The sequence below is a fragment of the Rhinoderma darwinii genome, chromosome 3 (genome assembly GCF_050947455.1).
Source record: "Rhinoderma darwinii isolate aRhiDar2 chromosome 3, aRhiDar2.hap1, whole genome shotgun sequence".
Taxonomy (NCBI): domain Eukaryota; kingdom Metazoa; phylum Chordata; class Amphibia; order Anura; family Rhinodermatidae; genus Rhinoderma; species Rhinoderma darwinii.
Genome location: NC_134689.1, coordinates 388,726,911 through 388,754,395, shown reverse-complemented (window position 1 = coordinate 388,754,395; position 27,485 = coordinate 388,726,911). Strand labels below are relative to the sequence as shown.

The 27,485-nt window shown below is 39.6% G+C and overlaps 21 non-coding genes across 21 annotated transcripts; all 21 read right to left on the bottom strand.

The window, feature by feature from the left end:
- Positions 1 to 4,158: 4,158 nt before the first annotated feature.
- TRNAR-ACG (transfer RNA arginine (anticodon ACG)) lies at positions 4,159 to 4,231 on the bottom strand. The gene has a single exon. It is a non-coding gene; the product is annotated as a tRNA-Arg (tRNA).
- Positions 4,232 to 4,709: 478 nt separating this feature from the next.
- TRNAH-AUG (transfer RNA histidin (anticodon AUG)) lies at positions 4,710 to 4,782 on the bottom strand. Its single transcript has one exon. It is a non-coding gene; the product is annotated as a tRNA-His (tRNA).
- Positions 4,783 to 5,260: 478 nt separating this feature from the next.
- Positions 5,261 to 5,333, bottom strand: TRNAR-ACG (transfer RNA arginine (anticodon ACG)). The gene has a single exon. It is a non-coding gene; the product is annotated as a tRNA-Arg (tRNA).
- Positions 5,334 to 6,362: 1,029 nt separating this feature from the next.
- Positions 6,363 to 6,435, bottom strand: TRNAR-ACG (transfer RNA arginine (anticodon ACG)). The gene has a single exon. It is a non-coding gene; the product is annotated as a tRNA-Arg (tRNA).
- Positions 6,436 to 8,015: 1,580 nt separating this feature from the next.
- TRNAR-ACG (transfer RNA arginine (anticodon ACG)) lies at positions 8,016 to 8,088 on the bottom strand. The gene has a single exon. It is a non-coding gene; the product is annotated as a tRNA-Arg (tRNA).
- Positions 8,089 to 11,860: 3,772 nt separating this feature from the next.
- On the bottom strand, positions 11,861 to 11,933 carry TRNAP-AGG (transfer RNA proline (anticodon AGG)). Its single transcript has one exon. It is a non-coding gene; the product is annotated as a tRNA-Pro (tRNA).
- Positions 11,934 to 12,399: 466 nt separating this feature from the next.
- On the bottom strand, positions 12,400 to 12,472 carry TRNAP-AGG (transfer RNA proline (anticodon AGG)). Its single transcript has one exon. It is a non-coding gene; the product is annotated as a tRNA-Pro (tRNA).
- Positions 12,473 to 12,938: 466 nt separating this feature from the next.
- On the bottom strand, positions 12,939 to 13,011 carry TRNAP-AGG (transfer RNA proline (anticodon AGG)). Its single transcript has one exon. It is a non-coding gene; the product is annotated as a tRNA-Pro (tRNA).
- A 2,200-nt stretch (positions 13,012 to 15,211) lies between these two features.
- TRNAR-ACG (transfer RNA arginine (anticodon ACG)) lies at positions 15,212 to 15,284 on the bottom strand. Its single transcript has one exon. It is a non-coding gene; the product is annotated as a tRNA-Arg (tRNA).
- A 466-nt stretch (positions 15,285 to 15,750) lies between these two features.
- On the bottom strand, positions 15,751 to 15,823 carry TRNAP-AGG (transfer RNA proline (anticodon AGG)). Its single transcript has one exon. It is a non-coding gene; the product is annotated as a tRNA-Pro (tRNA).
- Positions 15,824 to 16,289: 466 nt separating this feature from the next.
- TRNAP-AGG (transfer RNA proline (anticodon AGG)) lies at positions 16,290 to 16,362 on the bottom strand. Its single transcript has one exon. It is a non-coding gene; the product is annotated as a tRNA-Pro (tRNA).
- Positions 16,363 to 16,828: 466 nt separating this feature from the next.
- On the bottom strand, positions 16,829 to 16,901 carry TRNAP-AGG (transfer RNA proline (anticodon AGG)). Its single transcript has one exon. It is a non-coding gene; the product is annotated as a tRNA-Pro (tRNA).
- A 1,017-nt stretch (positions 16,902 to 17,918) lies between these two features.
- On the bottom strand, positions 17,919 to 17,991 carry TRNAP-AGG (transfer RNA proline (anticodon AGG)). The gene has a single exon. It is a non-coding gene; the product is annotated as a tRNA-Pro (tRNA).
- Positions 17,992 to 18,712: 721 nt separating this feature from the next.
- On the bottom strand, positions 18,713 to 18,785 carry TRNAP-AGG (transfer RNA proline (anticodon AGG)). The gene has a single exon. It is a non-coding gene; the product is annotated as a tRNA-Pro (tRNA).
- Positions 18,786 to 20,365: 1,580 nt separating this feature from the next.
- On the bottom strand, positions 20,366 to 20,438 carry TRNAR-ACG (transfer RNA arginine (anticodon ACG)). Its single transcript has one exon. It is a non-coding gene; the product is annotated as a tRNA-Arg (tRNA).
- Positions 20,439 to 21,159: 721 nt separating this feature from the next.
- TRNAP-AGG (transfer RNA proline (anticodon AGG)) lies at positions 21,160 to 21,232 on the bottom strand. Its single transcript has one exon. It is a non-coding gene; the product is annotated as a tRNA-Pro (tRNA).
- A 721-nt stretch (positions 21,233 to 21,953) lies between these two features.
- Positions 21,954 to 22,026, bottom strand: TRNAP-AGG (transfer RNA proline (anticodon AGG)). The gene has a single exon. It is a non-coding gene; the product is annotated as a tRNA-Pro (tRNA).
- A 466-nt stretch (positions 22,027 to 22,492) lies between these two features.
- TRNAP-AGG (transfer RNA proline (anticodon AGG)) lies at positions 22,493 to 22,565 on the bottom strand. The gene has a single exon. It is a non-coding gene; the product is annotated as a tRNA-Pro (tRNA).
- Positions 22,566 to 23,031: 466 nt separating this feature from the next.
- On the bottom strand, positions 23,032 to 23,104 carry TRNAP-AGG (transfer RNA proline (anticodon AGG)). Its single transcript has one exon. It is a non-coding gene; the product is annotated as a tRNA-Pro (tRNA).
- A 466-nt stretch (positions 23,105 to 23,570) lies between these two features.
- TRNAP-AGG (transfer RNA proline (anticodon AGG)) lies at positions 23,571 to 23,643 on the bottom strand. Its single transcript has one exon. It is a non-coding gene; the product is annotated as a tRNA-Pro (tRNA).
- A 466-nt stretch (positions 23,644 to 24,109) lies between these two features.
- On the bottom strand, positions 24,110 to 24,182 carry TRNAP-AGG (transfer RNA proline (anticodon AGG)). The gene has a single exon. It is a non-coding gene; the product is annotated as a tRNA-Pro (tRNA).
- Between the last annotated feature and the right edge of the window lie 3,303 nt (positions 24,183 to 27,485).

Genomic DNA, 27,485 nt, shown 5'->3' with positions numbered 1-27,485 from the left:
ATTTAAAACAATCTGGTGGGCCTTTGTTCTTTTCTAATATTTTCAATAGATGTTAATCCATTTTTTTGCTACGTGACAATTTGACTTACTAATATTAATTTATCCCTTTGTTCTATTTGTTCTTGGTTCTATGATCTGACTCTAATTTGATCTCATTCAAAGAGTCTTGTAGAATTTTGATGGTCCGTTGGGAATATTGAATAACAATGTTCGCTGCACATTATAAATAATGCTGCTTACCAAAACGTTATTCTCCCTGGACTGTAGGACTCGCTGCACTCCAGACACCTAGAGCTGCTTACCAAAACACAATCCCAAGACAGTAATGTCGCTCACCCAAGGTGACCACGACGAGGAAATGTGAAAGACTGTCTCAACTCTCACTTTTACCACATTTAGACAAGACAGATGATTAACGATTAACAAACAGACAAATTCGATATGAATAACAAAACCTACTATCATATTCTATATTTCTGTATACCTCGTATATCTTGACCACAAGGTATTTTCACCAAAGTTTCACAGTACACACACAAAACACAACAATATTTACAAGTATTATGCTGATCAGTCATATACTTTATGTTCCTGGGTGTTTTACAGTATTTTTCCTACTGATTTGTCCTTGTAACAATTTTACAAAGGACCATTCCTAATCGGACTCCCTTATACACACAGGGTTTTATTTATTTAACCCTCATACATTCAATCTTCACAGTCAAGGAGTCTCATATATGTTTCATCTAGAACAACCATTTCTTTCAACTTCACCAAAGAAATACTTGATTACCTTAAAACTTCTGGTGTCAGGGGCGTCCAGAGACAATAAGAGGCTGGTCAGACCAGCAGCAGATGTCCTGGATGTGTCTTTACACCACAGTTTGAAAGTCTTTATCTTTCTTTAACTTTGGATTTAGTTTATCTCAATCATTCAATACTTTTAGTCACAATCTTAAACTTTATAAAACAAATAATCCTAATACTTTCTAACCAATAATATGAACACTCTATAACAAATAATACTAATACTCTAAAAGAGATCCTCCAAATCTCTAAGTACTTTATCTTTTACGTGCTGCACGGAGTTATTTATTACCTGTAGCCTTCTCACATAGGCTATGGACTATTAACCTCGAGAACCGTTATTCCCAGGTTTTTATATTAAGACCTGTGCTTAATATAACTAAGACCCAGTCTTAGTACCTAAGATCCAATCTTAGGTTTTTATCACATAACCTTATACATCTAAATATGAAAAATAATAAAAACACATATATACAAAATTATATTACCGTTATTCAGATGAAAACTCGAATCCTCGATTCTCCCTATTATGTTCTTTTAAAACCGTCATTCCACACCTCGTCCCTCCGTCTGACTGGCCTCTTTTTAACGGTAATTTAACCGGAGGTCTTTGAATTAAGTGAGTATTTTGATGACTCACCCCGTGCACGGTGTACAGTCCTCGGGTGGACGAGGGTCTGGAAATATTGGTTTCCGGCTTCGAAGGACCAAGATGTTGGGAGAATCTTCTAATTCTTATCAAAAGAGGTTTTCAAGGAGTCATCTGAGTAAGTCCTAAGCGCTTCTTTATTCCCGCAGCGGGGAGACAAGTGTCAAAATCAGCAGTTGTCTGCCTTCATTACATAAGCATAGGTTTATATACACATATACCAACTGAAAACGGTTTGTGGCTTTCCTGTCATATGAAATGTCTTACACTTCAGAATGAGATTAGGTCAGTTGGACTTCCTCTGGAGATTGCAATCTTTATTAAGAAAGCCAACTGACTTACACATTTAAGAATATAACATATTTAACCTTTTGTTAGCTAAAGCATTTTCTGAGAACCCTGTATGCACATTTAATATCTATTACATGAAGTAACAATAAATTTAAAATAAGACTTTTCTAACAAGTACTAACCACTATACGATCACGGCAACATGTACGAGCCAGGTAGGAGTCAAACCTACAATCTTCTGATTCGTAGTCAGACGCGTTGTCCATTGCGCCACTGGCCCAGATGCAATGAGTATTGTTGCTTATGCATCACATTTCTGGATCACCTCAAAACTTACACAAGGATCCGATTGCCATAAGTTCCTTTCATGTATTGCAAAGCAAGTCGGAACCAGATAGAGGGGAAATATTTTCATGGAATCCGGAAATCATGTGAGGCAAATCAAATGGAAACCAGCTAATAACGAAATATTTTCATGTGATTGAGAACTCTTGTGAAGTTTTTACTTTTTTCCGCAACACATTTTCGGAACAGGCTAAATCACATATTTCCAGATTTTTGCCATCTAGAACAAAGAGAACAAGCCGTAGATAAAATGTGTTGTGTATTTCCTGAAAATCCATGAATATTCTTAAACCTTGGGTAAATATCATTAAAAATAAGTAAGCAAAGGGTTACTGCCGTGACCCGGATTGGGACCGGGGTTGCTGCGGCCACAACGCAGAGTACTAACCACTATACTATCACGGCAACATGTATGAGCCAGGTAGGAGTCGAACCTACAATCTTCTGATTCGTAGTCAGACGCGTTGTCTATTGCGCCACTGGCCCAGATGCAACGCGTGTTGTTGCTTATGCATCACATTTCTGGATCACCTCAAAACTTACACAAGGATCCGATTGCCATAAGTTCCTTTCATGTATTGCAAAGCAAGTCGGAACCAGATAGAGGGGAAATATTTTCATGGAATCTGGAAATCATGTGAGGCAAATCAAATGGAAACCAGCTAATAACGAAATATTTTCATGTGATTGAGAACTCTTGTGAAGTTTTTACTTTTTTCCACAACACATTTTCAGAACAGGCTAAATCACATATTTCCAGATTTTTGCCATCTAGAACAAAGAGAACAAGCCGTAGATAAAATGTGTTGTGTATTTCCTGAAAATCCATGAATATTCTTAAACCTTGGGTAAATATCATTAAAAATAAGTAAGCAAAGGGTTACTGAAGTGACCCGGATTCGGACCAGGGTTGCTGCATCCACAACGCAGAGTACTAACCACTATACGATCACGGCAACATGTACGAGCCAGGTAGGAGTCGAACCTACAATCTTCTGATTCGTAGTCAGACACGTTGTCCATTGTGCCACTGGCCCAGATGCAATGAGGATTGTTGCTTATGCATCACATTTCTGGATCACCTCAAAACTTACACAAGGATCCGATTGCCATAAGTTCCTTTCATGTATTGCAAAGCAAGTCGGAACCAGATAGAGGGGAAATATTTTCATGGAATCCGGAAATCATGTGAGGCAAATCAAATGGAAACCAGCTAATAACGAAATATTTTCATGTGATTGAGAACTCTTGTGAAGTTTTTACTTTTTTCCACAACACATTTTCGGAACAGGCTAAATCACATATTTCCAGATTTTTGCCATCTAGAACAAAGAGAACAAGCCGTAGATAAAATGTGTTGTGTATTTCCTGAAAATCCATGAATATTCTTAAACCTTGGGTAAATATCATTAAAAATAAGTAAGCAAAGGGTTACTGCCGTGACCCGGATTCGGACCGGCGTTGCTGCGGCCACAACGCAGAGTACTAACCACTATACGATCACGGCAACATGTACGAGCCAGGTAGGAGTCAAACCTACAATCTTCTGATTCGTAGTCAGACGCGGTGTCCATTGCGCCACTGGCCCAGATGCAATGAGTATTGTTGCTTATGCATCACATTTCTGGATCACCTCAAAACTTACACAAGGATCCGATTGCCATAAGTTCCTTTCATGTATTGCAAAGCAAGTCGGAACCAGATAGAGGGGAAATATTTTCATGGAATCCGGAAATCATGTGAGGCAAATCAAATGGAAACCAGCTAATAACGAAATATTTTCATGTGATTGAGAACTCTTGTGAAGTTTTTACTTTTTTCCGCAACACATTTTCGGAACAGGCTAAATCACATATTTCCAGATTTTTGCCATCTAGAACAAAGAGAACAAGCCGTAGATAAAATGTGTTGTGTATTTCCTGAAAATCCATGAATATTCTTAAACCTTGGGTAAATATCATTAAAAATAAGTAAGCAAAGGGTTACTGCCGTGACCCGGATTCGGACCGGGGTTGCTGCGGCCACAACGCAGAGTACTAACCACTATACGATCACGGCAACATGTACGAGCCAGGTAGGAGTCGAACCTACAATCTTCTGATTCGTAGTCAGACGCGTTGTCCATTGCGCCACTGGCCCAGATGCAACGCGTGTTGTTGCTTATGCATCACATTTCTGGATCACCTCAAAACTTACACAAGGATCCGATTGCCATAAGTTCCTTTCATGTATTGCAAAGCAAGTCGGAACCAGATAGAGGGGAAATATTTTCATGGAATCTGGAAATCATGTGAGGCAAATCAAATGGAAACCAGCTAATAACGAAATATTTTCATGTGATTGAGAACTCTTGTGAAGTTTTTACTTTTTTCCACAACACATTTTCAGAACAGGCTAAATCACATATTTCCAGATTTTTGCCATCTAGAACAAAGAGAACAAGCCGTAGATAAAATGTGTTGTGTATTTCCTGAAAATCCATGAATATTCTTAAACCTTGGGTAAATATCATTAAAAATAAGTAAGCAAAGGGTTACTGCCGTGACCCGGATTCAGACCGGGGTTGCTGCGTCCACAACGCAGAGTACTAACCACTATACGATCACGGCAACATGTACGAGCCAGGTAGGAGTCGAAACTACAATCTTCTGATTCATAGTCAGACGCGTTGTCCATTGCGCCACTGGCCCAGAAGCAAAGAGTATTGTTGCTTATGCATCACATTTCTGGATCACCTCAAAACTTACACAAGGATCCGATTGCCATAAGTTCCTTTCATGTATTGCAAAGCAAGTCGGAACCAGATAGAGGGGAAATATTTTCATGGAATCTGGAAATCATGTGAGGCAAATCAAATGGAAACCAGCTAATAACGAAATATTTTCATGTGATTGAGAACTCTTGTGAAGTTTTTACTTTTTTCCACAACACATTTTCGGAACAGGCTAAATCACATATTTCCAGATTTTTGCCATCTAGAACAAAGAGAACAAGCCGTAGATAAAATGTGTTGTGTATTTCCTGAAAATCCATGAATATTCTTAAACCTTGGGTAAATATCATTAAAAATAAGTAAGCAAAGGGTTACTGCCGTGACCCGGATTCGGACCGGGGTTGCTGCGGCCACAACGCAGAGTACTAACCACTATACGATCACGGCAACATGTACGAGCCAGGTAGGAGTCGAACCTACAATCTTCTGATTCGTAGTCAGACGCGTTGTCCATTGCGCCACTGGCCCAAATGCAATGAGGATTGTTGCTTATGCATCACATTTCTGGATCACCTCAAAACTTACACAAGGATCCGATTGCCATAAGTTCCTTTCATGTATTGCAAAGCAAGTCGGAACCAGATAGAGGGGAAATATTTTCATGGAATCCGGAAATCATGTGAGGCAAATCAAATGGAAACCAGCTAATAACGAAATATTTTCATGTGATTGAGAACTCTTGTGAAGTTTTTACTTTTTTCCACAACACATTTTCGGAACAGGCTAAATCACATATTTCCAGATTTTTGCCATCTAGAACAAAGAGAACAAGCCGTAGATAAAATGTGTTGTGTATTTCCTGAAAATCCATGAATATTCTTAAACCTTGGGTAAATATCATTAAAAATAAGTAAGCAAAGGGTTACTGCCGTGACCCGGATTCGGACCGGGGTTGCTGCGGCCACAACGCAGAGTACTAACCACTATACGATCACGGCAACATGTACGAGCCAGGTAGGAGTCGAACCTACAATCTTCTGATTCGTAGTCAGACGCGTTGTCCATTGCGCCACGGGCCCAGATGCAACGAGGATTGTTGCTTATGCATCACATTTCTGGATCACCTCAAAACTTACACAAGGATCCGATTGCCATAAGTTCCTTTCATGTATTGCAAAGCAAGTCGGAACCAGATAGAGGGGAAATATTTTCATGGAATCCGGAAATCATGTGAGGCAAATCAAATGGAAACCAGCTAATAACGAAATATTTTCATGTGATTGAGAACTCTTGTGAAGTTTTTACTTTTTTCCACAACACATTTTCGGAACAGGCTAAATCACATATTTCCAGATTTTTGCCATCTAGAACAAAGAGAACAAGCCATAGATAAAATGTGTTGTGTATTTCCTGAAAATCCATGAATATTCTTAAACCTTGGGTAAATATCATTAAAAATAAGTAAGCAAAGGGTTACTGCCGTGACCCGGATTCTGACCGGGGTTGCTGCGGCCACAACGCAGAGTACTAACCACTATACGATCACGGCAACATGTACGAGCCAGGTAGGAGTCGAACCTACAATCTTCTGATTCGTAGTCAGACGCGTTGTCCATTGCGCCACTGGCCCAGATGCAACGCGTATTGTTGCTTATGCATCACATTTCTGGATCACCTCAAAACTTACACAAGGATCCGATTGCCATAAGTTCCTTTCATGTATTGCAAAGCAAGTTGGAACCAGATAGAGGGGAAATATTTTCATGGAATCTGGAAATCATGTGAGGCAAATCAAATGGAAACCAGCTAATAACTAAATATTTTCATGTGATTGAGAACTCTTGTGAAGTTTTTACTTTTTTCCACAACACATTTTCGGAACAGGCTAAATCACATATTTCCAGATTTTTGCCATCTAGAATAAAGAGAACAAGCCGTAGATAAAATGTGTTGTGTATTTCCTGAAAATCCATGAATATTCTTAAACCTTGGGTAAATATCATTAAAAATAAGTAAGCAAAGGGTTACTGTTGTGACCCGGATTCGGAACGGGGTTGCTGCGGGCACAACGCAGAGTACTAACCACTATACGATCACGGCAACATGTACGAGCCAGGTAAGAGTCGAACCTACAATCTTCTGATTCGTAGTCAGATGCGTTGTCCATTGCGCCACTGGCCCAGATGCAACGAGGATTGTTGCTTATGTATCACATTTCTGGATCACCTCAAAACTTACACAAGGATCCGATTGCCATAAGTTCCTTTCATGTATTGCAAAGCAAGTCGGAACCAGATAGAGGGGAAATATTTTCATGGAATCCGGAAATCATGTGAGGCAAATCAAATGGAAACCAGCTAATAACGAAATATTTTCATGTGATTGAGAACTCTTGTGAAGTTTTTACTTTTTTCCACAACACATTTTCGGAACAGGCTAAATCACATATTTCCAGATTTTTGCCATCTAGAACAAAGAGAACAAGCCGTAGATAAAATGTGTTGTGTATTTCCTGAAAATCCATGAATATTCTTAAACCTTGGGTAAATATCATTAAAAATAAGTAAGCAAAGGGTTACTGCCGTGACCCGGATTCGGACCGGGGTTGCTGCGGCCACAACGCAGAGTACTAACCACTATACGATCACGGCAACATGTACGAGCCAGGTAGGAGTCGAACCTACAATCTTCTGATTCGTAGTCAGACGCGTTGTCCATTGCGCCACGGGCCCAGATGCAACGAGGATTGTTGCTTATGCATCACATTTCTGGATCACCTCAAAACTTACACAAGGATCCGATTGCCATAAGTTCCTTTCATGTATTGCAAAGCAAGTCGGAACCAGATAGAGGGGAAATATTTTCATGGAATCCGGAAATCATGTGAGGCAAATCAAATGGAAACCAGCTAATAACGAAATATTTTCATGTGATTGAGAACTCTTGTGAAGTTTTTACTTTTTTCCACAACACATTTTCGGAACAGGCTAAATCACATATTTCCAGATTTTTGCCATCTAGAACAAAGAGAACAAGCCATAGATAAAATGTGTTGTGTATTTCCTGAAAATCCATGAATATTCTTAAACCTTGGGTAAATATCATTAAAAATAAGTAAGCAAAGGGTTACTGCCGTGACCCGGATTCTGACCGGGGTTGCTGCGGCCACAACGCAGAGTACTAACCACTATACGATCACGGCAACATGTACGAGCCAGGTAGGAGTCGAACCTACAATCTTCTGATTCGTAGTCAGACGCGTTGTCCATTGCGCCACTGGCCCAGATGCAACGAGGATTGTTGCTTATGCATCACATTTCTGGATCACCTCAAAACTTACACAAGGATCCGATTGCCATAAGTTCCTTTCATGTATTGCAAAGCAAGTCGGAACCAGATAGAGGGGAAATATTTTCATGGAATCCGGAAATCATGTGAGGCAAATCAAATGGAAACCAGCTAATAACGAAATATTTTCATGTGATTGAGAACTCTTGTGAAGTTTTTACTTTTTTCCACAACACATTTTCGGAACAGGCTAAATCACATATTTCCAGATTTTTGCCATCTAGAACAAAGAGAACAAGCCATAGATAAAATGTGTTGTGTATTTCCTGAAAATCCATGAACATTCTTAAACCTTGGGTAAATATCATTAAAAATAAGTAAGCAAAGGGTTACTGCCGTGACCCGGATTCGGACCGGGGTTGCTGCGGCCACAACGCAGAGTACTAACCACTATACGATCACGGCAACATGTACGAGCCAGGTAGGAGTCGAACCTACAATCTTCTGATTCGTAGTCAGATGTGTTGTCCATTGCGCCACTGGCCCAGATGCAATGAGGATTGTTGCTTATGCATCACATTTCTGGATCACCTCAAAACTTACACAAGGATCCAATTGCCATAAGTTCCTTTCATGTATTGCAAAGCAAGTCGGAACCAGATAGAGGGGAAATATTTTCATGGAATCCGGAAATCATGTGAGGCAAATCAAATGGAAACCAGCTAATAACGAAATATTTTCATGTGATTGAGAACTCTTGTGAAGTTTTTACTTTTTTCCACAACACATTTTCGGAACAGGCTAAATCACATATTTCCAGATTTTTGCCATCTAGAACAAAGAGAACAAGCCGTAGATAAAATGTGTTGTGTATTTCCTGAAAATCCATGAATATTCTTAAACCTTGGGTAAATATCATTAAAAATAAGTAAGCAAAGGGTTACTGCCGTGACCCGGATTCGGACCGGGGTTGCTGCATCCACAACGCAGAGTACTAACCACTATACGATCACGGCAACATGTACGAGCCAGGTAGGAGTCGAACCTACAATCCTCTGATTCGTAGTCAGACACGTTGTCCATTGCGCCACTGGCCCAGATGCAATGAGGATTGTTGCTTATGCATCACATTTCTGGATCACCTCAAAACTTACACAAGGATCCGATTGCCATAAGTTCCTTTCATGTATTGCAAAGCAAGTCGGAACCAGATAGAGGGGAAATATTTTCATGGAATCCGGAAATCATGTGAGGCAAATCAAATGGAAACCAGCTAATAACGAAATATTTTCATGTGATTGAGAACTCTTGTGAAGTTTTTACTTTTTTCCACAACACATTTTCGGAACAGGCTAAATCACATATTTCCAGATTTTTGCCATCTAGAACAAAGAGAACAAGCCGTAGATAAAATGTGTTGTGTATTTCCTGAAAATCCATGAATATTCTTAAACCTTGTGTAAATATCATTAAAAATAAGTAAGCAAAGGGTTACTGCCGTGACCTGGGTTCAGACCAGGGTTGCTGCGGCCACAACGCAGAGTACTAACCACTATACGATCACGGCAACATGTACGAGCCAGGTAGGAGTCGAACCTACAATCTTCAGATTCGTAGTCAGACGCGTTGTCCATTGCGCCACTGGCCCAGATGCAACGAGGATTGTTGCTTATGCATCACATTTCTGGATCACCTCAAAACTTACACAAGGATCCGATTGCCATAAGTTCCTTTCATGTATTGCAAAGCAAGTCGGAACCAGATAGAGGGGAAATATTTTCATGGAATCCGGAAATCATGTGAGGCAAATCAAATGGAAACCAGCTAATAACGAAATATTTTCATGTGATTGAGAACTCTTGTGAAGTTTTTACTTTTTTCCACAACACATTTTCGGAACAGGCTAAATCACATATTTCCAGATTTTTGCCATCTAGAACAAAGAGAACAAGCCATAGATAAAATGTGTTGTGTATTTCCTGAAAATCCATGAACATTCTTAAACCTTGGGTAAATATCATTAAAAATAAGTAAGCAAAGGGTTACTGCCGTGACCCGGATTCGGACCGGGGTTGCTGCGGCCACAACGCAGAGTACTAACCACTATACGATCACGGCAACATGTACGAGCCAGGTAGGAGTCGAACCTACAATCTTCTGATTCGTAGTCAGATGTGTTGTCCATTGCGCCACTGGCCCAGATGCAATGAGGATTGTTGCTTATGCATCACATTTCTGGATCACCTCAAAACTTACACAAGGATCCAATTGCCATAAGTTCCTTTCATGTATTGCAAAGCAAGTCGGAACCAGATAGAGGGGAAATATTTTCATGGAATCCGGAAATCATGTGAGGCAAATCAAATGGAAACCAGCTAATAACGAAATATTTTCATGTGATTGAGAACTCTTGTGAAGTTTTTACTTTTTTCCACAACACATTTTCGGAACAGGCTAAATCACATATTTCCAGATTTTTGCCATCTAGAACAAAGAGAACAAGCCGTAGATAAAATGTGTTGTGTATTTCCTGAAAATCCATGAATATTCTTAAACCTTGTGTAAATATCATTAAAAATAAGTAAGCAAAGGGTTACTGCCGTGACCTGGGTTCAGACCAGGGTTGCTGCAGCCACAACGCTGAGTACTAACCACTATACGATCACGGCAACATGTACGAGCCAGGTAGGAGTCGACCCTACAATCTTCAGATTCGTAGTCAGACGCGTTGTCCATTGCGCCACTGGCCCAGATGCAACGAGTATTGTTGCTTATGCATCACATTTCTGGATCACCTCAAAACTTACACAAGGATCCGATTGCCATAAGTTCCTTTCATGTATTGCAAAGCAAGTCGGAACCAGATAGAGAGGAAATATTTTCATGGAATCTGGAAATCATGTGAGGCAAATCAAATGGAAACCAGCTAATAACGAAATATTTTCATGTGATTGAGAACTCTTGTGAAGTTTTTACTTTTTTCCACAACACATTTTCGGAACAGGCTAAATCACATATTTCCAGATTTTTGCCATCTAGAACAAAGAGAACAAGCCATAGATAAAATGTGTTGTGTATTTCCTGAAAATCCATGAATATTCTTAAACCTTGGGTAAATATCATTAAAAATAAGTAAGCAAAGGGTTACTTCCGTGACCTGGATTCGGACCGGGGTTGCTGCGGCCACAACGCAGAGTACTAACCACTATACGATAAAGGCAACATGTACGAGCCAGATAGGAGTCGAAACTACAATCTTCTGATTCGTAGTCAGACGCGATGTCCATTGTGCCACTGGCCCAGATGCAACGAGTATTGTTGCTTATGCATCACATTTCTGGATCACCTCAAAACTTACACAAGGATCCGATTGCCATAAGTTCCTTTCATGTATTGCAAAGCAAGTCGGAACCAGATAGAGAGGAAATATTTTCATGGAATCCGGAAATCATGTGAGGCAAATCAAATGGAAACCAGCTAATAACGAAATATTTTCATGTGATTGAGAACTCTTGTGAAGTTTTTACTTTTTTCCACAACGCATTTTCGGAACAGGCTAAATCACATATTTCCAGATTTTTGCCATCTAGAACAAAGAGAACAAGCCGTAGATAAAATGTGTTGTGTATTTCCTGAAAATCCATGAATATTCTTAAACCTTGGGTAAATATCATTAAAAATAAGTAAGCAAAGGGTTACTGCCGTGACCTGGATTGCTGTGGCCACAACGCTGAGTACTAACCACTATACGATCACGGCAACATGTACGAGCCAGGTAGGAATCGAACCTACAATCTTCTGATTCCTAGTCAGACACGTTGTCCATTGCACCACTGGCCCAGATGCAACGAGTATTGTTGCTTATGCATCACATTTCTGGATCACCTCAAAACTTACACAAGGATCCGATTGCCATAAGTTCCTTTCATGTATTGCAAAGCAAGTCGGAACCAGATAGAGAGGAAATATTTTCATGGAATCCGGAAATCATGTGAGGCAAATCAAATGGAAACCAGCTAATAACGAAATATTTTCATGTGATTGAGAACTCTTGTGAAGTTTTTACTTTTTTCCACAACGCATTTTCGGAACAGGCTAAATCACATATTTCCAGATTTTTGCCATCTAGAACAAAGAGAACAAGCCGTAGATAAAATGTGTTGTGTATTTCCTGAAAATCCATGAATATTCTTAAACCTTGGGTAAATATCATTAAAAATAAGTAAGCAAAGGGTTACTGCCGTGACCTGGATTGCTGCGGCCACAACGCTGAGAACTAACCACTATACGATCACGACAACATGTACGAGCCAGGTAGGAATCGAACCTACAATCTTCTGATTCCTAGTCAGACGCGTTGTCCATTGCACCACTAGCCCAGATGCAACGAGTATTGTTGCTTATGCATCACATTTCTGGATCACCTCAAAACTTACACAAGGATCCGATTGCCATAAGTTCCTTTCATGTATTGCAAAGCAAGTCGGAACCAGATAGAGAGGAAATATTTTCATGGAATCCGGAAATCATGTGAGGCAAATCAAATGGAAACCAGCTAATAACGAAATATTTTCATGTGATTGAGAACTCTTGTGAAGTTTTTACTTTTTTCCACAACGCATTTTCGGAACAGGCTAAATCACATATTTCCAGATTTTTGCCATCTAGAACAAAGAGAACAAGCCGTAGATAAAATGTGTTGTGTATTTCCTGAAAATCCATGAATATTCTTAAACCTTGGGTAAATATCATTAAAAATAAGTAAGCAAAGGGTTACTGCCGTGACCTGGATTGCTGCGGCCACAACGCTGAGAACTAACCACTATACGATCACGGCAACATGTACGAGCCAGGTAGGAATCGAACCTACAATCTTCTGATTCCTAGTCAGACGCGTTGTCCATTGCACCACTAGCCCAGATGCAACGAGTATTGTTGCTTATGCATCACATTTCTGGATCACCTCAAAACTTACACAAGGATCCGATTGCCATAAGTTCCTTTCATGTATTGCAAAGCAAGTCGGAACCATATAGAGAGGAAATATTTTCATGGAATCCGGAAATCATGTGAGGCAAATCAAATGGAAACCAGCTAATAACGAAATATTTTCATGTGATTGAGAACTCTTGTGAAGTTTTTACTTTTTTCCACAACGCATTTTCGGAACAGGCTAAATCACATATTTCCAGATTTTTGCCATCTAGAACAAAGAGAACAAGCCGTAGATAAAATGTGTTGTGTATTTCCTGAAAATCCATGAATATTCTTAAACCTTGGGTAAATATCATTAAAAATAAGTAAGCAAAGGGTTACTTCCGTGACCTGGATTCCGAACGGCGTTGCTGCGGCCACAACGCAGAGTACTAACCACTATACGATAAAGGCAACATGTACGAGCCAGATAGGAGTCGAACCTACAATCTTCTGATTCGTAGTCAGACACGTTGTCCATTGCGCCACTGGCCCAGATGCAACGAGTATTGTTGCTTATGCATCACATTTCTGGATCACCTCAAAACTTACACAAGGATCCGATTGCCATAAGTTCCTTTCATGTATTGCAAAGCAAGTCGGAACCAGATAGAGGAGAAATATTTTCATGGAATCTGGAAATCATGTGAGGCAAATCAAATGGAAACCAGCTAATAACGAAATATTTTCATGTGATTGAGAACTCTTGTGAAGTTTTTACTTTTTTCCACAACACATTTTCGGAACAGGCTAAATCACATATTTCCAGATTTTTGCCATCTAGAACAAAGAGAACAAGCCGTAGATAAAATGTGTTGTGTATTTCCTGAAAATCCATGAATATTCTTAAACCTTGGGTAAATATCATTAAAAATAAGTAAGCAAAGGGTTACTTCCGTGACCTGGATTCCGAACGGCGTTGCTGCGGCCACAACGCAGAGTACTAACCACTATACGATAAAGGCAACATGTACGAGCCAGATAGGAGTCGAACCTACAATCTTCTGATTCGTAGTCAGACACGTTGTCCATTGCGCCACTGGCCCAGATGCAACGAGTATTGTTGCTTATGCATCACATTTCTGGATCACCTCAAAACTTACACAAGGATCCGATTGCCATAAGTTCCTTTCATGTATTGCAAAGCAAGTCGGAACCAGATAGAGAGGAAATATTTTCATGGAATCCGGATCCGATTGCCATAAGTTCCTTTCATGTATTGCAAAGCAAGTCGGAACCAGATAGAGGAGAAATATTTTCATGGAATCTGGAAATCATGTGAGGCAAATCAAATGGAAACCAGCTAATAACAAAATATTTTCATGTGATTGAGAACTCTTGTGAAGTTTTTACTTTTTTCCACAACACATTTTCGGAACAGGCTAAATCACATATTTCCAGATTTTTGCCATCTAGAACAAAGAGAACAAGCCGTAGATAAAATGTGTTGTGTATTTCCTGAAAATCCATGAATATTCTTAAACCTTGGGTAAATATCATTAAAAATAAGTAAGCAAAGGGTTACTTCCGTGACCTGGATTCCGAACGGCGTTGCTGCGGCCACAACGCAGAGTACTAACCACTATACGATAAAGGCAACATGTACGAGCCAGGTAGGAGTCGAAGCTACAATCTTCTGATTCGTAGTCAGACGCGTTGTCCATTGCGCCACTGGCCCAGATGCAACGAGTATTGTTGCTTATGCATCACATTTCTGGATCACCTCAAAACTTACACAAGGATCCGATTGCCATAAGTTCCTTTCATGTATTGCAAAGCAAGTCGGAACCAGATAGAGGGGAAATATTTTCATGGAATCCGGAAATCATGTGAGGCAAATCAAATGGAAACCAGCTAATAACGAAATATTTTCATGTGATTGAGAACTCTTGTGAAGTTTTTACTTTTTTCCACAACACATTTTCGGAACAGGCTAAATCACATATTTCCAGATTTTTGCCATCTAGAACAAAGAGAACAAGCCGTAGATAAAATGTGTTGTGTATTTCCTGAAAATCCATGAATATTCTTAAACCTTGGGTAAATATCATTAAAAATAAGTAAGCAAAGGGTTACTGCCGTGACCTGGATTGCTGTGGCCACAACGCAGAGTACTAACCACTATACGATCACAGCAACATGTACGAGCCAGGTAGGAATCGAACCTACAATCTTCTGATTCGTAGTCAGACGCGTTGTCCATTGCGCCACTGGCCCAGATGCAATGAGTATTGTTGCTTATGCATCACATTTCTGGATCACCTCAAAACTTACACAAGGATCCGATTGCCATAAGTTCCTTTCATGTATTGCAAAGCAAGTCGGAACCAGATAGAGAGGAAATATTTTCTTGGAATCCGGAAATCATGTGAGGCAAATCAAATGGAAACCAGCTAATAACGAAATATTTTCATGTGATTGAGAACTCTTGTGAAGTTTTTACTTTTTTCCACAACGCATTTTCGGAACAGGCTAAATCACATATTTCCAGATTTTTGCCATCTAGAACAAAGAGAACAAGCCGTAGAAAAAATGTGTTGTGTATTTCCTGAAAATCCATGAATATTCTTAAACCTTGGGTAAATATCATTAAAAATAAGTAAGCAAAGGGTTACTGCCGTGACCTGGATTGCTGTGGCAACAACGCAGAGTACTAACCACTATACGATCACGGCAACATGTACGAGCCAGGTAGGAATCGAACCTACAATCTTCTGATTCCTAGTCAGACACGTTGTCCATTGCACCACTGGCCCAGATGCAACGAGTATTGTTGCTTATGCATCACATTTCTGGATCACCTCAAAACTTACACAAGGATCCGATTGCCATAAGTTCCTTTCATGTATTGCAAAGCAAGTCGGAACCAGATAGAGAGGAAATATTTTCATGGAATCCGGAAATCATGTGAGGCAAATCAAATGGAAACCAGCTAATAACGAAATATTTTCATGTGATTGAGAACTCTTGTGAAGTTTTTACTTTTTTCCACAACGCATTTTCGGAACAGGCTAAATCACATATTTCCAGATTTTTGCCATCTAGAACAAAGAGAACAAGCCGTAGATAAAATGTGTTGTGTATTTCCTGAAAATCCATGAATATTCTTAAACCTTGGGTAAATATCATTAAAAATAAGTAAGCAAAGGGTTACTGCCGTGACCTGGATTGCTGCGGCCACAACGCTGAGAACTAACCACTATACGATCACGACAACATGTACGAGCCAGGTAGGAATCGAACCTACAATCTTCTGATTCCTAGTCAGACGCGTTGTCCATTGCACCACTAGCCCAGATGCAACGAGTATTGTTGCTTATGCATCACATTTCTGGATCACCTCAAAACTTACACAAGGATCCGATTGCCATAAGTTCCTTTCATGTATTGCAAAGCAAGTCGGAACCAGATAGAGAGGAAATATTTTCATGGAATCCGGAAATCATGTGAGGCAAATCAAATGGAAACCAGCTAATAACGAAATATTTTCATGTGATTGAGAACTCTTGTGAAGTTTTTACTTTTTTCCACAACGCATTTTCGGAACAGGCTAAATCACATATTTCCAGATTTTTGCCATCTAGAACAAAGAGAACAAGCCGTAGATAAAATGTGTTGTGTATTTCCTGAAAATCCATGAATATTCTTAAACCTTGGGTAAATATCATTAAAAATAAGTAAGCAAAGGGTTACTGCCGTGACCTGGATTGCTGCGGCCACAACGCTGAGAACTAACCACTATACGATCACGGCAACATGTACGAGCCAGGTAGGAATCGAACCTACAATCTTCTGATTCCTAGTCAGACGCGTTGTCCATTGCACCACTAGCCCAGATGCAACGAGTATTGTTGCTTATGCATCACATTTCTGGATCACCTCAAAACTTACACAAGGATCCGATTGCCATAAGTTCCTTTCATGTATTGCAAAGCAAGTCGGAACCATATAGAGAGGAAATATTTTCATGGAATCCGGAAATCATGTGAGGCAAATCAAATGGAAACCAGCTAATAACGAAATATTTTCATGTGATTGAGAACTCTTGTGAAGTTTTTACTTTTTTCCACAACGCATTTTCGGAACAGGCTAAATCACATATTTCCAGATTTTTGCCATCTAGAACAAAGAGAACAAGCCGTAGATAAAATGTGTTGTGTATTTCCTGAAAATCCATGAATATTCTTAAACCTTGGGTAAATATCATTAAAAATAAGTAAGCAAAGGGTTACTTCCGTGACCTGGATTCCGAACGGCGTTGCTGCGGCCACAACGCAGAGTACTAACCACTATACGATAAAGGCAACATGTACGAGCCAGATAGGAGTCGAACCTACAATCTTCTGATTCGTAGTCAGACACGTTGTCCATTGCGCCACTGGCCCAGATGCAACGAGTATTGTTGCTTATGCATCACATTTCTGGATCACCTCAAAACTTACACAAGGATCCGATTGCCATAAGTTCCTTTCATGTATTGCAAAGCAAGTCGGAACCAGATAGAGGAGAAATATTTTCATGGAATCTGGAAATCATGTGAGGCAAATCAAATGGAAACCAGCTAATAACGAAATATTTTCATGTGATTGAGAACTCTTGTGAAGTTTTTACTTTTTTCCACAACGCATTTTCGGAACAGGCTAAATCACATATTTCCAGATTTTTGCCATCTAGAACAAAGAGAACAAGCCGTAGATAAAATGTGTTGTGTATTTCCTGAAAATCCATGAATATTCTTAAACCTTGGGTAAATATCATTAAAAATAAGTAAGCAAAGGGTTACTGCCGTGACCTGGATTTCTGCGGCCACAACGCTGAGAACTAACCACTATACGATCACGGCAACATGTACGAGCCAGGTAGGAATCGAACCTACAATCTTCTGATTCCTAGTCAGACGCGTTGTCCATTGCACCACTAGCCCAGATGCAACGAGTATTGTTGCTTATGCATCACATTTCTGGATCACCTCAAAACTTACACAAGGATCCGATTGCCATAAGTTCCTTTCATGTATTGCAAAGCAAGTCGGAACCAGATAGAGGGGAAATATTTTCATGGAATCCGGAAATCATGTGAGGCAAATCAAATGGAAACCAGCTAATAACGAAATATTTTCATGTGATTGAGAACTCTTGTGAAGTTTTTACTTTTTTCCACAACACATTTTCGGAACAGGCTAAATCACATATTTCCAGATTTTTGCATCACATTTCTGGATCACCTCAAAACTTACACAGGGATCCGATTGCCATAAGTTCCTTTCATGTATTGCAAAGCAAGTCGGAACCAGATAGAGGGGAAATATTTTCATGGAATCTGGAAATCATGTGAGGCAAATCAAATGGAAACCAGCTAATAACGAAATATTTTCATGTGATTGAGAACTCTTGTGAAGTTTTTACTTTTTTCCACAACGCATTTTCGGAACAGGCTAAATCACATATTTCCAGATTTTTGCCATCTAGAACAAAGAGAACAAGCCGTAGATAAAATGTGTTGTGTATTTCCTGAAAATCCATGAATATTCTTAAACCTTGGGTAAATATCATTAAAAATAAGTAAGCAAAGGGTTACTGCCGTGACCTGGATTGCTGCGGCCACAACGCTGAGAACTAACCACTATACGATCACGGCAACATGTACGAGCCAGGTAGGAATCGAACCTACAATCTTCTGATTCCTAGTCAGACGCGTTGTCCATTGCACCACTAGCCCAGATGCAACGAGTATTGTTGCTTATGCATCACATTTCTGGATCACCTCAAAACTTACACAAGGATCCGATTGCCATAAGTTCCTTTCATGTATTGCAAAGCAAGTCGGAACCATATAGAGAGGAAATATTTTCATGGAATCCGGAAATCATGTGAGGCAAATCAAATGGAAACCAGCTAATAACGAAATATTTTCATGTGATTGAGAAGTCTTGTGAAGTTTTTACTTTTTTCCACAACGCATTTTCGGAACAGGCTAAATCACATATTTCCAGATTTTTGCCATCTAGAACAAAGAGAACAAGCCGTAGATAAAATGTGTTGTGTATTTCCTGAAAATCCATGAATATTCTTAAACCTTGGGTAAATATCATTAAAAATAAGTAAGCAAAAGGTTACTTCCGTGACCTGGATTCCGAACGGCGTTGCTGCGGCCACAACGCAGAGTACTAACCACTATACGATAAAGGCAACATGTACGAGCCAGATAGGAGTCGAACCTACAATCTTCTGATTCGTAGTCAGACACGTTGTCCATTGCGCCACTGGCCCAGATGCAACGAGTATTGTTGCTTATGCATCACATTTCTGGATCACCTCAAAACTTACACAAGGATCCGATTGCCATAAGTTCCTTTCATGTATTGCAAAGCAAGTCGGAACCATATAGAGAGGAAATATTTTCATGGAATCCGGAAATCATGTGAGGCAAATCAAATGGAAACCAGCTAATAACGAAATATTTTCATGTGATTGAGAACTCTTGTGAAGTTTTTACTTTTTTCCACAACACATTTTCGGAACAGGCTAAATCACATATTTCCAGATTTTTGCCATCTAGAACAAAGAGAACAAGCCGTAGATAAAATGTGTTGTGTATTTCCTGAAAATCCATGAATATTCTTAAACCTTGGGTAAATATCATTAAAAATAAGTAAGCAAAGGGTTACTTCCGTGACCTGGATTCCGAACGGCGTTGCTGCGGCCACAACGCAGAGTACTAACCACTATACGATAAAGGCAACATGTACGAGCCAGGTAGGAGTCGAAGCTACAATCTTCTGATTCGTAGTCAGACGCGTTGTCCATTGCGCCACTGGCCCAGATGCAACGAGTATTGTTGCTTATGCATCACATTTCTGGATCACCTCAAAACTTACACAAGGATCCGATTGCCATAAGTTCCTTTCATGTATTGCAAAGCAAGTCGGAACCAGATAGAGGGGAAATATTTTCATGGAATCCGGAAATCATGTGAGGCAAATCAAATGGAAACCAGCTAATAACGAAATATTTTCATGTGATTGAGAACTCTTGTGAAGTTTTTACTTTTTTCCACAACACATTTTCGGAACAGGCTAAATCACATATTTCCAGATTTTTGCCATCTAGAACAAAGAGAACAAGCCGTAGATAAAATGTGTTGTGTATTTCCTGAAAATCCATGAATATTCTTAAACCTTGGGTAAATATCATTAAAAATAAGTAAGCAAAGGGTTACTTCCGTGACCTGGATTCCGAACGGCGTTGCTGCGGCCACAACGCAGAGTACTAACCACTATACGATAAAGGCAACATGTACGAGCCAGGTAGGAGTCGAACCTACAATCTTCTGATTCGTAGTCAGACGCGTTGTCCATTGCGCCACTGGCCCAGATGCAATGAGTATTGTTGCTTATGCATCACATTTCTGGATCACCTCAAAACTTACACAAGGATCCGATTGCCATAAGTTCCTTTCATGTATTGCAAAGCAAGTCGGAACCAGATAGAGAGGAAATATTTTCTTGGAATCCGGAAATCATGTGAGGCAAATCAAATGGAAACCAGCTAATAACGAAATATTTTCATGTGATTGAGAACTCTTGTGAAGTTTTTACTTTTTTCCACAACGCATTTTCGGAACAGGCTAAATCACATATTTCCAGATTTTTGCATCACATTTCTGGATCACCTCAAAACTTACACAAGGATCCGATTGCCATAAGTTCCTTTCATGTATTGCAAAGCAAGTCGGAACCAGATAGAGAGGAAATATTTTCTTGGAATCCGGAAATCATGTGAGGCAAATCAAATGGAAACCAGCTAATAACAAAATATTTTCATGTGATTGAGAACTCTTGTGAAGTTTTTACTTTTTTCCACAACGCATTTTCGGAACAGGCTAAATCACATATTTCCAGATTTTTGCCATCTAGAACAAAGAGAACAAGCCGTAGATAAAATGTGTTGTGTATTTCCTGAAAATCCATGAATATTCTTAAACCTTGGGTAAATATCATTAAAAATAAGTAAGCAAAGGGTTACTGCCGTGACCTGGATTTCTGCGGCCACAACGCTGAGAACTAACCACTATACGATCACGGCAACATGTACGAGCCAGGTAGGAATCGAACCTACAATCTTCTGATTCCTAGTCAGACGCGTTGTCCATTGCACCACTAGCCCAGATGCAACGAGTATTGTTGCTTATGCATCACATTTCTGGATCACCTCAAAACTTACACAAGGATCCGATTGCCATAAGTTCCTTTCATGTATTGCAAAGCAAGTCGGAACCAGATAGAGGGGAAATATTTTCATGGAATCCGGAAATCATGTGAGGCAAATCAAATGGAAACCAGCTAATAACGAAATATTTTCATGTGATTGAGAACTCTTGTGAAGTTTTTACTTTTTTCCACAACACATTTTCGGAACAGGCTAAATCACATATTTCCAGATTTTTGCATCACATTTCTGGATCACCTCAAAACTTACACAGGGATCCGATTGCCATAAGTTCCTTTCATGTATTGCAAAGCAAGTCGGAACCAGATAGAGGGGAAATATTTTCATGGAATCTGGAAATCATGTGAGGCAAATCAAATGGAAACCAGCTAATAACGAAATATTTTCATGTGATTGAGAACTCTTGTGAAGTTTTTACTTTTTTCCACAACGCATTTTCGGAACAGGCTAAATCACATATTTCCAGATTTTTGCCATCTAGAACAAAGAGAACAAGCCGTAGATAAAATGTGTTGTGTATTTCCTGAAAATCCATGAATATTCTTAAACCTTGGGTAAATATCATTAAAAATAAGTAAGCAAAGGGTTACTGCCGTGACCTGGATTGCTGCGGCCACAACGCTGAGAACTAACCACTATACGATCACGGCAACATGTACGAGCCAGGTAGGAATCGAACCTACAATCTTCTGATTCCTAGTCAGACGCGTTGTCCATTGCACCACTAGCCCAGATGCAACGAGTATTGTTGCTTATGCATCACATTTCTGGATCACCTCAAAACTTACACAAGGATCCGATTGCCATAAGTTCCTTTCATGTATTGCAAAGCAAGTCGGAACCAGATAGAGAGGAAATATTTTCATGGAATCCGGAAATCATGTGAGGCAAATCAAATGGAAACCAGCTAATAACGAAATATTTTCATGTGATTGAGAACTCTTGTGAAGTTTTTACTTTTTTCCACAACGCATTTTCGGAACAGGCTAAATCACATATTTCCAGATTTTTGCCATCTAGAACAAAGAGAACAAGCCGTAGATAAAATGTGTTGTGTATTTCCTGAAAATCCATGAATATTCTTAAACCTTGGGTAAATATCATTAAAAATAAGTAAGCAAAGGGTTACTGCCGTGACCTGGATTGCTGCGGCCACAACGCTGAGAACTAACCACTATACGATCACGGCAACATGTACGAGCCAGGTAGGAATCGAACCTACAATCTTCTGATTCCTAGTCAGACGCGTTGTCCATTGCACCACTAGCCCAGATGCAACGAGTATTGTTGCTTATGCATCACATTTCTGGATCACCTCAAAACTTACACAAGGATCCGATTGCCATAAGTTCCTTTCATGTATTGCAAAGCAAGTCGGAACCATATAGAGAGGAAATATTTTCATGGAATCCGGAAATCATGTGAGGCAAATCAAATGGAAACCAGCTAATAACGAAATATTTTCATGTGATTGAGAACTCTTGTGAAGTTTTTACTTTTTTCCACAACGCATTTTCGGAACAGGCTAAATCACATATTTCCAGATTTTTGCCATCTAGAACAAAGAGAACAAGCCGTAGATAAAATGTGTTGTGTATTTCCTGAAAATCCATGAATATTCTTAAACCTTGGGTAAATATCATTAAAAATAAGTAAGCAAAGGGTTACTGCCGTGACCTGGATTGCTGCGGCCACAACGCTGAGAACTAACCACTATACGATCACGGCAACATGTACGAGCCAGGTAGGAATCGAACCTACAATCTTCTGATTCCTAGTCAGACGCGTTGTCCATTGCACCACTAGCCCAGATGCAACGAGTATTGTTGCTTATGCATCACATTTCTGGATCACCTCAAAACTTACACAAGGATCCGATTGCCATAAGTTCCTTTCATGTATTGCAAAGCAAGTCGGAACCAGATAGAGAGGAAATATTTTCATGGAATCCGGAAATCATGTGAGGCAAATCAAATGGAAACCAGCTAATAACGAAATATTTTCATGTGATTGAGAACTCTTGTGAAGTTTTTACTTTTTTCCACAACGCATTTTCGGAACAGGCTAAATCACATATTTCCAGATTTTTGCCATCTAGAACAAAGAGAACAAGCCGTAGATAAAATGTGTTGTGTATTTCCTGAAAATCCATGAATATTCTTAAACCTTGGGTAAATATCATTAAAAATAAGTAAGCAAAGGGTTACTGCCGTGACCTGGATTGCTGCGGCCACAACGCTGAGAACTAACCACTATACGATCACGGCAACATGTACGAGCCAGGTAGGAATCGAACCTACAATCTTCTGATTCCTAGTCAGACGCGTTGTCCATTGCACCACTAGCCCAGATGCAACGAGTATTGTTGCTTATGCATCACATTTCTGGATCACCTCAAAACTTACACAAGGATCCGATTGCCATAAGTTCCTTTCATGTATTGCAAAGCAAGTCGGAACCATATAGAGAGGAAATATTTTCATGGAATCCGGAAATCATGTGAGGCAAATCAAATGGAAACCAGCTAATAACGAAATATTTTCATGTGATTGAGAACTCTTGTGAAGTTTTTACTTTTTTCCACAACGCATTTTCGGAACAGGCTAAATCACATATTTCCAGATTTTTGCCATCTAGAACAAAGAGAACAAGCCGTAGATAAAATGTGTTGTGTATTTCCTGAAAATCCATGAATATTCTTAAACCTTGGGTAAATATCATTAAAAATAAGTAAGCAAAGGGTTACTGCCGTGACCTGGATTGCTGCGGCCACAACGCTGAGAACTAACCACTATACGATCACGGCAACATGTACGAGCCAGGTAGGAATCGAACCTACAATCTTCTGATTCCTAGTCAGACGCGTTGTCCATTGCACCACTAGCCCAGATGCAACGAGTATTGTTGCTTATGCATCACATTTCTGGATCACCTCAAAACTTACACAAGGATCCGATTGCCATAAGTTCCTTTCATGTATTGCAAAGCAAGTCGGAACCATATAGAGAGGAAATATTTTCATGGAATCCGGAAATCATGTGAGGCAAATCAAATGGAAACCAGCTAATAACGAAATATTTTCATGTGATTGAGAACTCTTGTGAAGTTTTTACTTTTTTCCACAACGCATTTTCGGAACAGGCTAAATCACATATTTCCAGATTTTTGCCATCTAGAACAAAGAGAACAAGCCGTAGATAAAATGTGTTGTGTATTTCCTGAAAATCCATGAATATTCTTAAACCTTGGGTAAATATCATTAAAAATAAGTAAGCAAAGGGTTACTTCCGTGACCTGGAATCCGAACGGCATTGCTGCGGCCACAACGCAGAGTACTAACCACTATACGATAAAGGCAACATGTACGAGCCAGATAGGAGTCGAACCTACAATCTTCTGATTCGTAGTCAGACACGTTGTCCATTGCGCCACTGGCCCAGATGCAACGAGTATTGTTGCTTATGCATCACATTTCTGGATCACCTCAAAACTTACACAAGGATCCGATTGCCATAAGTTCCTTTCATGTATTGCAAAGCAAGTCGGAACCAGATAGAGAGGAAATATTTTCATGGAATCCGGATCCGATTGCCATAAGTTCCTTTCATGTATTGCAAAGCAAGTCGGAACCAGATAGAGGAGAAATATTTTCATGGAATCTGGAAATCATGTGAGGCAAATCAAATGGAAACCAGCTAATAACGAAATATTTTCATGTGATTGAGAACTCTTGTGAAGTTTTTACTTTTTTCCACAACACATTTTCGGAACAGGCTAAATCACATATTTCCAGATTTTTGCCATCTAGAACAAAGAGAACAAGCCGTAGATAAAATGTGTTGTGTATTTCCTGAAAATCCATGAATATTCTTAAACCTTGGGTAAATATCATTAAAAATAAGTAAGCAAAGGGTTACTTCCGTGACCTGGATTCCGAACGGCGTTGCTGCGGCCACAACGCAGAGTACTAACCACTATACGATAAAGGCAACATGTACGAGCCAGATAGGAGTCGAACCTACAATCTTCTGATTCGTAGTCAGACACGTTGTCCATTGCGCCACTGGCCCAGATGCAACGAGTATTGTTGCTTATGCATCACATTTCTGGATCACCTCAAAACTTACACAAGGATCCGATTGCCATAAGTTCCTTTCATGTATTGCAAAGCAAGTCGGAACCAGATAGAGAGGAAATATTTTCATGGAATCCGGATCCGATTGCCATAAGTTCCTTTCATGTATTGCAAAGCAAGTCGGAACCAGATAGAGGAGAAATATTTTCATGGAATCTGGAAATCATGTGAGGCAAATCAAATGGAAACCAGCTAATAACAAAATATTTTCATGTGATTGAGAACTCTTGTGAAGTTTTTACTTTTTTCCACAACACATTTTCGGAACAGGCTAAATCACATATTTCCAGATTTTTGCCATCTAGAACAAAGAGAACAAGCCGTAGATAAAATGTGTTGTGTATTTCCTGAAAATCCATGAATATTCTTAAACCTTGGGTAAATATCATTAAAAATAAGTAAGCAAAGGGTTACTTCCGTGACCTGGATTCCGAACGGCGTTGCTGCGGCCACAACGCAGAGTACTAACCACTATACGATAAAGGCAACATGTACGAGCCAGGTAGGAGTCGAAGCTACAATCTTCTGATTCGTAGTCAGACGCGTTGTCCATTGCGCCACTGGCCCAGATGCAACGAGTATTGTTGCTTATGCATCACATTTCTGGATCACCTCAAAACTTACACAAGGATCCGATTGCCATAAGTTCCTTTCATGTATTGCAAAGCAAGTCGGAACCAGATAGAGGGGAAATATTTTCATGGAATCTGGAAATCATGTGAGGCAAATCAAATGGAAACCAGCTAATAACGAAATATTTTCATGTGATTGAGAACTCTTGTGAAGTTTTTACTTTTTTCCACAACACATTTTCGGAACAGGCTAAATCACATATTTCCAGATTTTTGCCATCTAGAACAAAGAGAACAAGCCGTAGATAAAATGTGTTGTGTATTTCCTGAAAATCCATGAATATTCTTAAACCTTGGGTAAATATCATTAAAAATAAATAAGCAAAGGGTTACTGCCGTGACCCGGATTCAGACCAGGGTTGCTGCAGCCACAACGCAGAGTACTAACCACTATACGATCACAGCAACATGTACGAGCCAGGGAGCAGTTGAACCTACAATCTTCTGATTCGTAGTTAGACGCGTTGTCCATTGCGCCACTGGCCCAGATGCAACGAATATTGTTGCTTATGCATCACATTTCTGGATCACCTCAAAACTTACACAAGGATCCGATTGCCATAAGTTCCTTTCATGTATTGCAAAGCAAGTCGGAACCAGATAGAGGGGAAATATTTTCATGGAATCTGGAAATCATGTGAGGCAAATCAAATGGAAACCAGCTAATAACGAAATATTTTCATGTGATTGAGAACTCTTGTGAAGTTTTTACTTTTTTCCACAACACATTTTCGGAACAGGCTAAATCACATATTTCCAGATTTTTGCCATCTAGAACAAAGAGAACAAGCCGTAGATAAAATGTGTTGTGTATTTCCTGAAAATCCATGAATATTCTTAAACCTTGGGTAAATATCATTAAAAATAAGTAAGCAAAGGGTTACTTCCGTGACCTGGATTCCGAACGGTGTTGCTGCGGCCACAACGCAGAGACTAACCACTATACGATAAAGGCAACATGTACGAGCCAGGTAGGAGTCGAACCTACAATCTTCTGATTCGTAGTCTGACACGTTGTCCATTGCGCCACTGGCCCAGATGCAACGAGTATTGTTGCTTATGCATCACATTTCTGGATCACCTCATAACTTACACAAGGATCCGATTGCCATAAGTTCCTTTCATGTATTGCAAAGCAAGTCGGAACCAGATAGAGAGGAAATATTTTCTTGGAATCCGGAAATCATGTGAGGCAAATCAAATGGAAACCAGCTAATAACGAAATATTTTCATGTGATTGAGAACTCTTGTGAAGTTTTTACTTTTTTCCACAACGCATTTTCGGAACAGGCTAAATCACATATTTCCAGATTTTTGCCATCTAGAACAAAGAGAACAAGCCGTAGATAAAATGTGTTGTGTATTTCCTGAAAATCCATGAATATTCTTAAACCTTGGGTAAATATCATTAAAAATAAGTAAG